At 43.3% G+C, this 10,535-nt stretch overlaps 1 protein-coding gene and 1 pseudogene across 2 annotated transcripts in view; one reads left to right on the top strand and one right to left on the bottom strand.

Annotated features, from left to right (window-relative positions):
* Positions 1–10,535, bottom strand: part of TRAPPC9 (trafficking protein particle complex subunit 9) — a 1,110,831-nt gene that overhangs the window by 640,221 nt on the left and 460,075 nt on the right. The window lies entirely within an intron of this gene.
* On the top strand, positions 5,147–5,266 carry LOC134929746 (5S ribosomal RNA; annotated as a pseudogene).

The raw sequence follows: 10,535 nt of genomic DNA, 5'->3' as shown, positions 1-10,535 counted from the left end.
CATTAAAAATTGGAATTCATCCTTTGTAATTATCTCGTTCCGTAGACCGTGTACTAAAAGTGTTCTTAGTTCTCCGACGAATGCGTCTTTGGGGTCGCCAGACAGTTTTGTATATGAGACATCATCCCCCAATAGTCTTAGTGCTTCATTCGTGTACTTCTCACGGTCCATGATAACCAGGCCCCCCCCTTTATCAGCTTGTTTTATGACAATTCCTTTATTTTTCTGCAGTTTTTTTAAAGCCTCGGTTTCCCGGTTGGTGATGTTCTTCTCTTTAATCTTCTCCATGTTGGTCTCACATAGGTCTTTCTTGACTAATTCATAAAAAATGCTTAGATTACTCCCCTTTGACTCCAAAGGATAAAATTTTGAGGTTGGTTTTAAACCTGATTTTGACTGGTTCTCATAGTTGCTGATCACAGCATCCTCTTTCCTCAGGAAATGTCTTTTAAGTGTTAGTTTTCTGATAAACTTGTTGAGATCAATGAAGGTCTCAAATTTATTGAGACCCCCTGTGGGTGCAAAAGTCAAACCTTTACTCAATAGGGATATTTCTGGTTCCGACAGTTTATGTTCTGATAAGTTGAAGATTCCGTTATCCTTCTGTTTCGTCGTTAGATTGTTCTTTTTTTGTTCTCGTTCCCTCCTACTGCCCCGTTTTCCTCTTCTTCTGTATATCTTCGTTTGAGCGGTGAAGCGTGGTGAACATCTTCCTTCAGGGGGTTTCTTGTGGCTTCTTTTGGTCGTGTTCCTGTTCTTTGGGCTAAAAAAGTCTGATCACTTTTAGAGTTAAGTCTCTGTAGTGCTGTAAATCTATTCTGCATCCTTAGTGTTGGGGATGGTGTATTCATTTCTGAACTCCGTAGTGGTTTGCCTTTAGTTGGTATGGTTTTTCCAATATTGTCTCTTGATTTGATTAGGTTGTTGATTCATATTCCAAATCTGCTCCAGTTTTTAATTTTGCCTTGCTCATAGTCCGTCTTATCCCTTAGAAATTTTTTCTCCTTATTTTTCGTGACCTCTTCTTCTATGTGTTCCATTTTTCTGTATAACACCTTTTCATTAATCTTGTAATCCTCTTTATCTTTAAAGGGTTCAAGTTCACTTTCTTTGCTTTTGATGTTTTTCTCTACTTCTAAGAGAGAGTTCTTCTTTTCATCAATAAGCAATTTCATTAGGTTAATGGAACAATTGTGTAGTGTCTTGTCCCATTTTTCTAAGAAGGCTGCGTCCAGATTGCCAAATGTTGGTTGTTTTAGCAGTCTAAGCCCTCTTGGAATTCTGTCAACTGAAATATAATGCTCCAAGCCCTTTATATCCCACCATGTTTTAACTTCTTTGGTGAGGAGTCTTTCTATACCCCAAAACAATTCATCTAGGTCACCAGGTGGAGGGGGTTCACTAGTTTGCTGTTTTTCATTAAATATCTGATCTGGTTACTCGTTATTAGATACACTTTTTAGATCCATATTTATTGAACTATTTTAAGACACCGACGGTCGCTATATCCCCCACCCCCCTGTGTGCATTTTCTCGTTGTTTCAGGGAATTACCATCCCTGTGTCTCTGGGGGACAGCTGACGCCCTGTGTTAATTCCTAGGGAGTGTCATTTATTATTTATACGTGGATCTTAGATTATTTGGTGTTGTACACAAGTGGCGCAAATAATTTCCCCCCTATTGTAGAAATTCTTTGGTATTAATTTTTATTTGCGGCCTGGTGCACTACAACCCATTTCTAAAATGTGGAGAAATTCAGATCGGGCAACCAAGAGACAGAATTGGTGCCAAAAGATATTTAATGAAAAACAGCAAACTAGTGAACCCCCTCCACCTGGTGACCTAGATGAATTGTTTTGGGGTATAGAAAGACTCCTCACCAAAGAAGTTAAAACATGGTGGGATATAAAGGGCTTGGAGCATTATATTTCAGTTGACAGAATTCCAAGAGGGCTTAGACTGCTAAAACAACCAACATTTGGCAATCTGGACGCAGCCTTCTTAGAAAAATGGGACAAGACACTACACAATTGTTCCATTAACCTAATGAAATTGCTTATTGATGAAAAGAAGAACTCTCTCTTAGAAGTAGAGAAAAACATCAAAAGCAAAGAAAGTGAACTTGAACCCTTTAAAGATAAAGAGGATTACAAGATTAATGAAAAGGTGTTATACAGAAAAATGGAACACATAGAAGAAGAGGTCACGAAAAATAAGGAGAAAAAATTTCTAAGGGATAAGACGGACTATGAGCAAGGCAAAATTAAAAACTGGAGCAGATTTGGAAATATGAATCAACAACCTAATCAAATCAAGAGACAATATTGGAAAACCATACCAACTAAAGGCAAACCACTACGGAGTTCAGAAATGAATACACCATCCCCAACACTAAGGATGCAGAATAGATTTACAGCACTACAGAGACTTAACTCTAAAAGTGATCAGACTTTTTTAGCCCAAAGAACAGGAACACGACCAAAAGAAGCCACAAGAAACCCCCTGAAGGAAGATGTTCACCACGCTTCACCGCTCAAACGAAGATATACAGAAGAAGAGGAAAACGGGGCAGTAGGAGGGAACGAGAACAAAAAAAGAACAATCTAACGACGAAACAGAAGGATAACGGAATCTTCAACTTATCAGAACATAAACTGTCGGAACCAGAAATATCCCTATTGAGTAAAGGTTTGACTTTTGCACCCACAGGGGGTCTCAATAAATTTGAGACCTTCATTGATCTCAACAAGTTTATCAGAAAACTAACACTTAAAAGACATTTCCTGAGGAAAGAGGATGCTGTGATCAGCAACTATGAGAACCAGTCAAAATCAGGTTTAAAACCAACCTCAAAATTTTATCCTTTGGAGTCAAAGGGGAGTAATCTAAGCATTTTTTATGAATTAGTCAAGAAAGACCTATGTGAGACCAACATGGAGAAGATTAAAGAGAAGAACATCACCAACCGGGAAACCGAGGCTTTAAAAAAACTGCAGAAAAATAAAGGAATTGTCATAAAACAAGCTGATAAAGGGGGGGGCCTGGTTATCATGGACCGTGAGAAGTACACGAATGAAGCACTAAGACTATTGGGGGATGATGTCTCATATACAAAACTGTCTGGCGACCCCAAAGACGCATTCGTCGGAGAACTAAGAACACTTTTAGTACACGGTCTACGGAACGAGATAATTACAAAGGATGAATTCCAATTTTTAATGAAAACAGACCCCACTACCCCAATTTTTTATTTCCTGCCTAAAATCCATAAGAACCTGACTAATCCACCCGGAAGGCCCATAGTGGCAGGCATCGACTCACTCACATCAAATCTATCAGAATACGTCGATGTCTTTTTAAAACCCTATGTGAAGGAGCTACCTTCGTATCTAAAAGACACCACAACTGTACTAAACTCCCTGAAGGACTTTGAATGGAAAGACACCTACAACTGGGCAACAATAGATGTGCAATCACTGTATACCTGCATAGACCATAAGAAAGGTGTAACAGCATGCAAAGAATATATGGAAACTGACACCTCGCTTACAGCCATCCATAAAGACTTTTTATGTAACATCATGTATTTTATTCTTCAGCATAACTATTTTAAGTTTTTAGATCAATTTTATTTACAACGCTGTGGGACTGCAATGGGTACGATTTTTGCACCGAGTTTCGCTAATCTTTTTATGGGTAGCTGGGAGAAGTATTTTATCTATGGTAACCATGATTTTAAGAAACACATCATCTTTTATCGTCGTTACATAGATGACATTTTAATTGTCTGGGATGGCACTGAAGAACAATTTTACAAATTCCTGGAATTCCTGAGCACCAACGAGATGAATCTCATTTTTACTTCTAAACTCAATAAAGAATTTATTGAGTTCCTTGATGTGACCTTAACAGGAAAAGACGGAAGAGTCGAAACGAAGAATTATATCAAACAGGTGGACACAAATAGCTACCTGCATTATAAGAGTAACCACCTGAAGAAGTGGAAAAATAACATTCCCTTCTCTCAATTTAACAGAATAAAGAGGAACTGCAGCAACCAGGAAGAAAGTGACATCCAAATAGAGAAATATAAAGAAAGATTTATGAATAAAGAATACCCGGCTAACATCGTGGAAGAAGCGGCACTCAAAGCAAAGGCCCTGGAGAGATCGACCCTGCTGGAATATAAACCCCAAAAAATCAGGAAAGAATCTGTTCCATTTATCACCACCTTCAATCGCCATGAGAAAACCATCAGAGACTCACTCAACAACAACTGGGGAATCCTATTAATGGACCCGGTTCTTAAACAAATACTACCTCCACGCCCCGAAATCATCTTCAGGAAATCCAAAAATCTTAAAGATATCCTGGCCCCCAGCATGCTACGTAAAGAAGTGGAACAAGAATCAAGAATGCCAAGATGCACCGGTTCCTATAAATGTGGCCGGTGCAACATCTGCAGGTACCTACATCCAGTAAGGAAAACATTCTCGGATGCAGAAAAGAAGGAGGAATACAAAATTAAGGACTTCATAAACTGCAATACACAATCCGTAATTTATTTATTAGAATGTGACTGTGGTAAACAATATGTAGGTAAAACCAAGAGACCGTTGAAAATAAGGATACAGGAACATGTACGCAACATAAAGAATAGAATAGAAAATCATGCAGTATCCAAACACTTCAATCTCGTACATAACTCAAATCCGGAGGCATTAACCTTTAAAGCAATTGAACTTGTGAAACTGGGAGAAAGAGGTGGCGACCTGGCCAATAAACTCTCACGCAGAGAAATGTTTTGGATCTTCCAACTACAAACACTCCATCCGAAGGGGTTTAATGACTATTACGAAATCGCCCCTTTCCTGTGAAAACTACACTACTGGATCATCACGGTTGGATCCCTACCTAGAGTAAACCTTTTTCACCTACACCTAATACTTTCTATATGTAACTCCCACCCCATCTCTACCTACCCCTCCCCCCCCCCCCCCCTCCCCGCTCACCCACACACCATTCCCATCACCCCCCCCCCCCCCCCCCCCACCCACCCCTGCCCTATTCCCATCCACAGTTCTTCCTGATAAATATCACCGTTTATTGATATATTGAAATTGACACATGTATGGTAAAGAGTGAATATTACAGTCAGACCGCACTGGAAAGGCCCAATCTCGTCCGATCTTGGAAGCGAAGCAGTGTTGGGCCTGATCAGTACCAGACCAGGGAGACCATCTGGGAAGATCAGGTACTGTAAACCAAAACTAACGATAATACAGCCTACATGAGCATGTCGCTATAAATATATCACACTATTTGCATCCTAATAAACTAAGGTCATAACAAGCACTTAACACTATTTATTATCACTCTTAGTCTGCACTTTGCACTTTATATTGTTTTAAGCATATAATTATATATACATATTTTTATATATCTTATGCTCTATATATTCATATATTTATAAGAGTTTTTATATTTATTTATTATTGTAACAAGCTTATGTTACTATACTGACACCAACAGTGACTAAATCTCCGTTTATTCTATTCATTTTCATGCACTTTACTGGAGAACCGAAATTTATGTCTCTACCATTGGTCCCCGCTAATATGGCTGCCTGAATAGGATTCACTCTGAACAAGTCCACCCAAAGATGGCCGCCGCAATGAACTTGCAGAGAACATTTGTCATAGTGTTGTTCGTTCTCTCACGCCCGCAGCCGCGGGCGCATGCGCAGTCGCACACCGGAAGTGGGGCGGAAGTGACGCGACGGACGAAAACCGGAAGTGGGGCGGCAAAGAACCGCCAGCACCTTTACAAATCAATTTTATACGTTTTTAACACCTAATCTGCTCACTAATCAATGCCTTGTGAATGTATATACATATATCAGTAAATTGAAACAATAGATTTGTTAATATATGAATTTTTAACCTATTGCACAATATGATGATTAAATTAACAGGAAGTGATGTCACAATCATTATGTGATTAATACCAGTATAAATAGGAGTCCAGTCTCATTCTGCCTTTACCCCTTGATGAAGTCTTAAGGACGAAACGCGTTGGGCTACCTGGCAGTGACCTTTTACCAAGTTAAGTTAAAATTGTTTTACAGAGTTTTAAACATATTTTAACTGGTATTTTAAAGTATTGTGTATGTTGTTTTAAATCCCATTTTTTAAGAAGAACTGCTGTTTAGATTTTAGCTCTATATGTAATTAATATCTGTTTTAGTGTCTAAATAAACACCCCCCCCTTTTTTAAATCACCTTCTGATCTGGTTACTCGTTATTAGATACACTTTTTTAGATCCATATTTATTGAACTATTTTAAGACACCGACGGTCGCTATATCCCCCACCCCCCTGTGTGCATAAATATATATATATATAAATAAGTGGGACGAAGCGCCCCATTATGGGGGCGGAGCTTCGTCCTCACTGCTCACTCTGCGCCATTTCCTCCTCCACACACAGCAGCGCTGGTCCTTCCTCACAAGCAGCAAGTACCAGGGGCATAAGAAAACGAGGGGGGGGGGGGGGCAGATTTAATAGATAAATATAGCGCTGCAGCTCTGGGACACTTGAGGGTGTTTTTCAGACCTTCATTTTGGCGCTGGGGTGTGAGCTGGTTTTTTCCCTTTGTTCCCTGACAGGCTTTGATTTGGGTGCTGTTTTCAGGGGACGACATGTCTGAGGCAGATTATTCCTCTCAGGGGGATAATTTATCGGGGACACCAAATGTTTTGGGGGTGGCCCTGTCGGCACCGCCGACTGCTGATTGGTTGTCGACTTTGAATGCTTTAAATGCTAATGTTACTCTTTTAAACCAAAAGTTTGATCAGTCTGAATCTCAAATCCAGGTGTGGAAGAGATCAATGGAGGACGCTTTAGCGCAGGTCCAGGGCCCTCCGGGGTCGCTCAAACGTGGTGTTGACCAATTAGTTGACACAGATACCGACACGGACTCTGAGGCCGATGTCGACTATGCTGATTCTAGATTAGATCCTGAATTGGCTAAGAGTATTCAGTATATGATTGTAGCTGTAAAAGACATATTACATATTGATGAGGACCCTATTACACCTGAAACAAGGGTCCTTATTTACAAGGAAAAGAGACGCTCGGTTGCTTTTCCTCCATGTTTTGAATTAAACAACCTTTTTGATGGCATTTGGAACAGCCCTGATAAAAATTTTCTTATTCCTAATCGGATCAAGGTGGCATACCCCTTTCCCGTAGCTGATAGGGAAAAGTGGGAAACACCGCCCACAGTAGACAAGGCCCTAGCACGCTTGTCTAAACAGGTAGCCCTCCCTGCGGCTCAGTCGACGACCCTTAAGGAGCCGGCTGATCGTAAGCAGGAGGCTACTTTGAAAGCTATTCTTACAACCACGGGGACGCAGCTTAGACCTCTTATTGCGTCAGCGTGGGTAAGTAGCGCTATTGCAAAATGGGCTGAAAGTTTGTCTTCTGATTTGGATAATCTTGATAGGGATAGCATCCTAGTGACGCTTGGTTATATCAGAGACGCAGCTGCGTACTTGAAAGAGGCAAGAGATGCTGGCCTCCTGTGTGCTATGGCTAATGCTATGTCAGTTGTGGCTAGGCGAGCGCTTTGGACTCACCAGTGGAATGCTGACGCCGATTCCAAGAAAAATGTGGAGTCCCTTCCTTTTAAGGGAGGTGAACTTTTTGGGGATGGCCTTACTGATTTGGAAACGGCGGCCACCGCGGGTAAGTCAACTTATTTACCTTATGTTCCTGCGCAACAAAAGAAACCACACTATCAAATTCAGTCCTTTCGGCCCAACAAGTATAAAAAGGGCCGAGGAAATTTCTTCCTTGCCACCAGAGGTAGAGGAAGGGGCAAGAGAACTCCCGCCTCCTCGAGTTCACAGGAGCAGAAGTCCTCCCCGGCTTCTGCCAAATCCACCGCATGACGCAGGGTCTTCCCTACAGTAGACCGCACCGGTGGGGGCACGTCTAAAGCTCTTCAGTCAGGTCTGGGTTCGCTCGGCCCTAGACCCTTGGGTGTTGCAAATCGTGACCCAAGGGCACAAACAGGGCCGGTTCTTGGGCGCTGTGCGCCCCGGGCGACAATAGGGGGCGTGGCTTCGTACAGGGGGCGTGGTCATATACGCCCCCTGTACAGACTGAAATGATGTGCGGTGCGCGATGACGTCATCGCGCACCGCACAGTAAAGGACCTCTCCACGAAGGGAAACTAGACGCGTACGCGTCTAGTTTCCCTTCACAGCGGCAGCCCTGGTGCGGCGCCCTGCGCCCTCCGAAAGGCGGCGCCCCGGGCAAAAGTCCTGCTTGCCCGTGGCAAGATCCGCTACTGGGTACAAACTAGAGTTCAAGACGTTCCCCCTCACCGTTTTTTCAAATCGACCTTACCAGCTTCGCTTCCAGACAGAGTTCTAATCTGTGGAGCAATACAAAAATTGTGTCAAAATCAGGTTGTGGTCCCGGTTCCCCTGGCGCAGCAAGGGGAGGGCTTTTAATCAAGCCTGTTTGTAGTACCAAAGCCGGATGGCTCGGTAAGACCAATTCTCAACCTAAAATCTCTAAATTTTTTCCTGAAAAAATTCAAATTCAAGATGGAGTCTCTCAGAGCGGTGATCTCCAGTCTGAAGGAGGGGGAATTCATGGTATCATTGGACATAAAGGATGCATACCTTCATGTCCCCATCTATCCCCCTCATCAAAGGTACCTCAGGTTTGCACTCCAGGATACTCATTACCAGTTTCAGACGTTGCCGTTTGGCCTGTCCACAGCTCCGAGGATTTTCACAAAAGTCATGGTAGAGATGATGGGTCTCCTCCGCAAGCGTGGAGTTACGATTATCCCATACTTGGACGATCTCCTGATAAAGGCGAGATCCAAAGACAAGATGGTACAGGACATTGCACTGTCCCTATCGATTCTGCAACAGCACGGCTGGGTCTTAAACTTGCCGAAATCACAGTTAATCCCAACAACCCGGTTGGTGTTTTTAGGGATGATTCTGGACACAGTCCAGCAGAGAGTGTTCCTCCCTGTGGAGAAAGCTCTGGAAATTCAGAATTTGGTAAAACTCATTCTGAAACCAACAACAATCTCCATTCATCAATGCATTCGGATGCTGGGGAAAATGGTGGCGGCATACGAGGCCCGCCAGTTTGGGAGGTTCCATGCCAGAGTGTTTCAGTGGGACCTGTTGGACAAGTGGTCCGGATCCCATCTTCATATGCACAGGAGAATAGTTCTATCTCCCAACACCATAATTTCACTCCTGTGGTGGCTCCACAGCTCTCACCTCTTGGAGGGACGCAGGTTCGGGATCCAGGACTGGATCCTATTGACCACGGATGCAAGTCTCCGAGGTTGGGGAGCAGTCACGCAAGGGGTGGCCTTCCAAGGAAGATGGTCAAGTCCAGAGATTCATCTTCACATAAATGTTCTGGAGCTAAGGGCCATTTACAACGGCCTTCTACAAGCGGAGCATCTGCTTCGAAGCCGGCCTGTCCTGATCCAATCGGATAATGTGACAGCAGTAGCGTACATAAACTGCCAAGGCGGCACAAAGAGCAGGACAGCAATGGCGGAAGCCACAAAGATTCTCCGCTGGGCAGACACACATACAAGCGCTCTGTCAGCAATATTCCTTCCGGGAGTGGACAACTGGGAAGCTGACTTCCTCAGCAGACACGATCTACATCCAGGAGAGTGGAGCCTCCATCAAGAGGTCTTCACACTGGTGACAAGTCTTTGGGGAGTTCCCTACATAGACATGATGGCATCCCGCCTCAACAGAAAACTTCAGAAGTACTGTTCCAGGTCCAGGGACCCTCAGGCGGTGGCAGTGGATGCACTGACGTCACCGTGGGTGTTTCAGTCGGTGTACGTTTTCCCTCCGCTTCCTCTCATCCCAAAGGTTCTGAGAATTCTAAGGAAAACTCAGATTCCAGCGCTCCTTGTAGCTCCAGACTGGCCAAGGAGAATTTGGTATCCGGATCTTCAGGCGTTACTGGTCGAAGATCCCTGGCCTCTTCCTCTTCGCGAGGATCTGCTAAGGCAGGGGCCGCTCATCTATCAAGACTTACAGCGGCTACGTTTGACGGCATGGCGATTGAACGCCAGATTTTAGGCCGAAAGGGTATACCCGACGAAGTCATACCTACCCTGATCCTTGCTAGGAAGGGTGTGACGTCGAAGCACTATCACCGTATTTGGAGGAAATATATTTCCTGGTGCGAGTCCAAGAAAGCTCCTGTGGAGAAATTTTACCTTGGACGGTTTCTCCATTTTCTACAAAATGGAGTGGATGGGGGCCTTAAATTAGGCTCCATAATGGTGCAGATTTCTGCCTTGTCAATTTTCTTTCAGAAACAATTGGTCTCACTTCCTGAGATGCAGACCTTTGTAAAAGGGGTCCTGCACATCCAACCTCCCTTTGTGCCCCTGTGGCATCTTGGGATCTTAATGTGGTATTGTCATTCCTTCAATCACATTGGTTTGAACCTTTACATAAAGTG

Source organism: Pseudophryne corroboree, chromosome 5 (assembly GCF_028390025.1).
Source record: "Pseudophryne corroboree isolate aPseCor3 chromosome 5, aPseCor3.hap2, whole genome shotgun sequence".
NCBI lineage: Eukaryota > Metazoa > Chordata > Amphibia > Anura > Myobatrachidae > Pseudophryne > Pseudophryne corroboree.
This window is presented reverse-complemented; position numbering and strand designations above follow the sequence as displayed.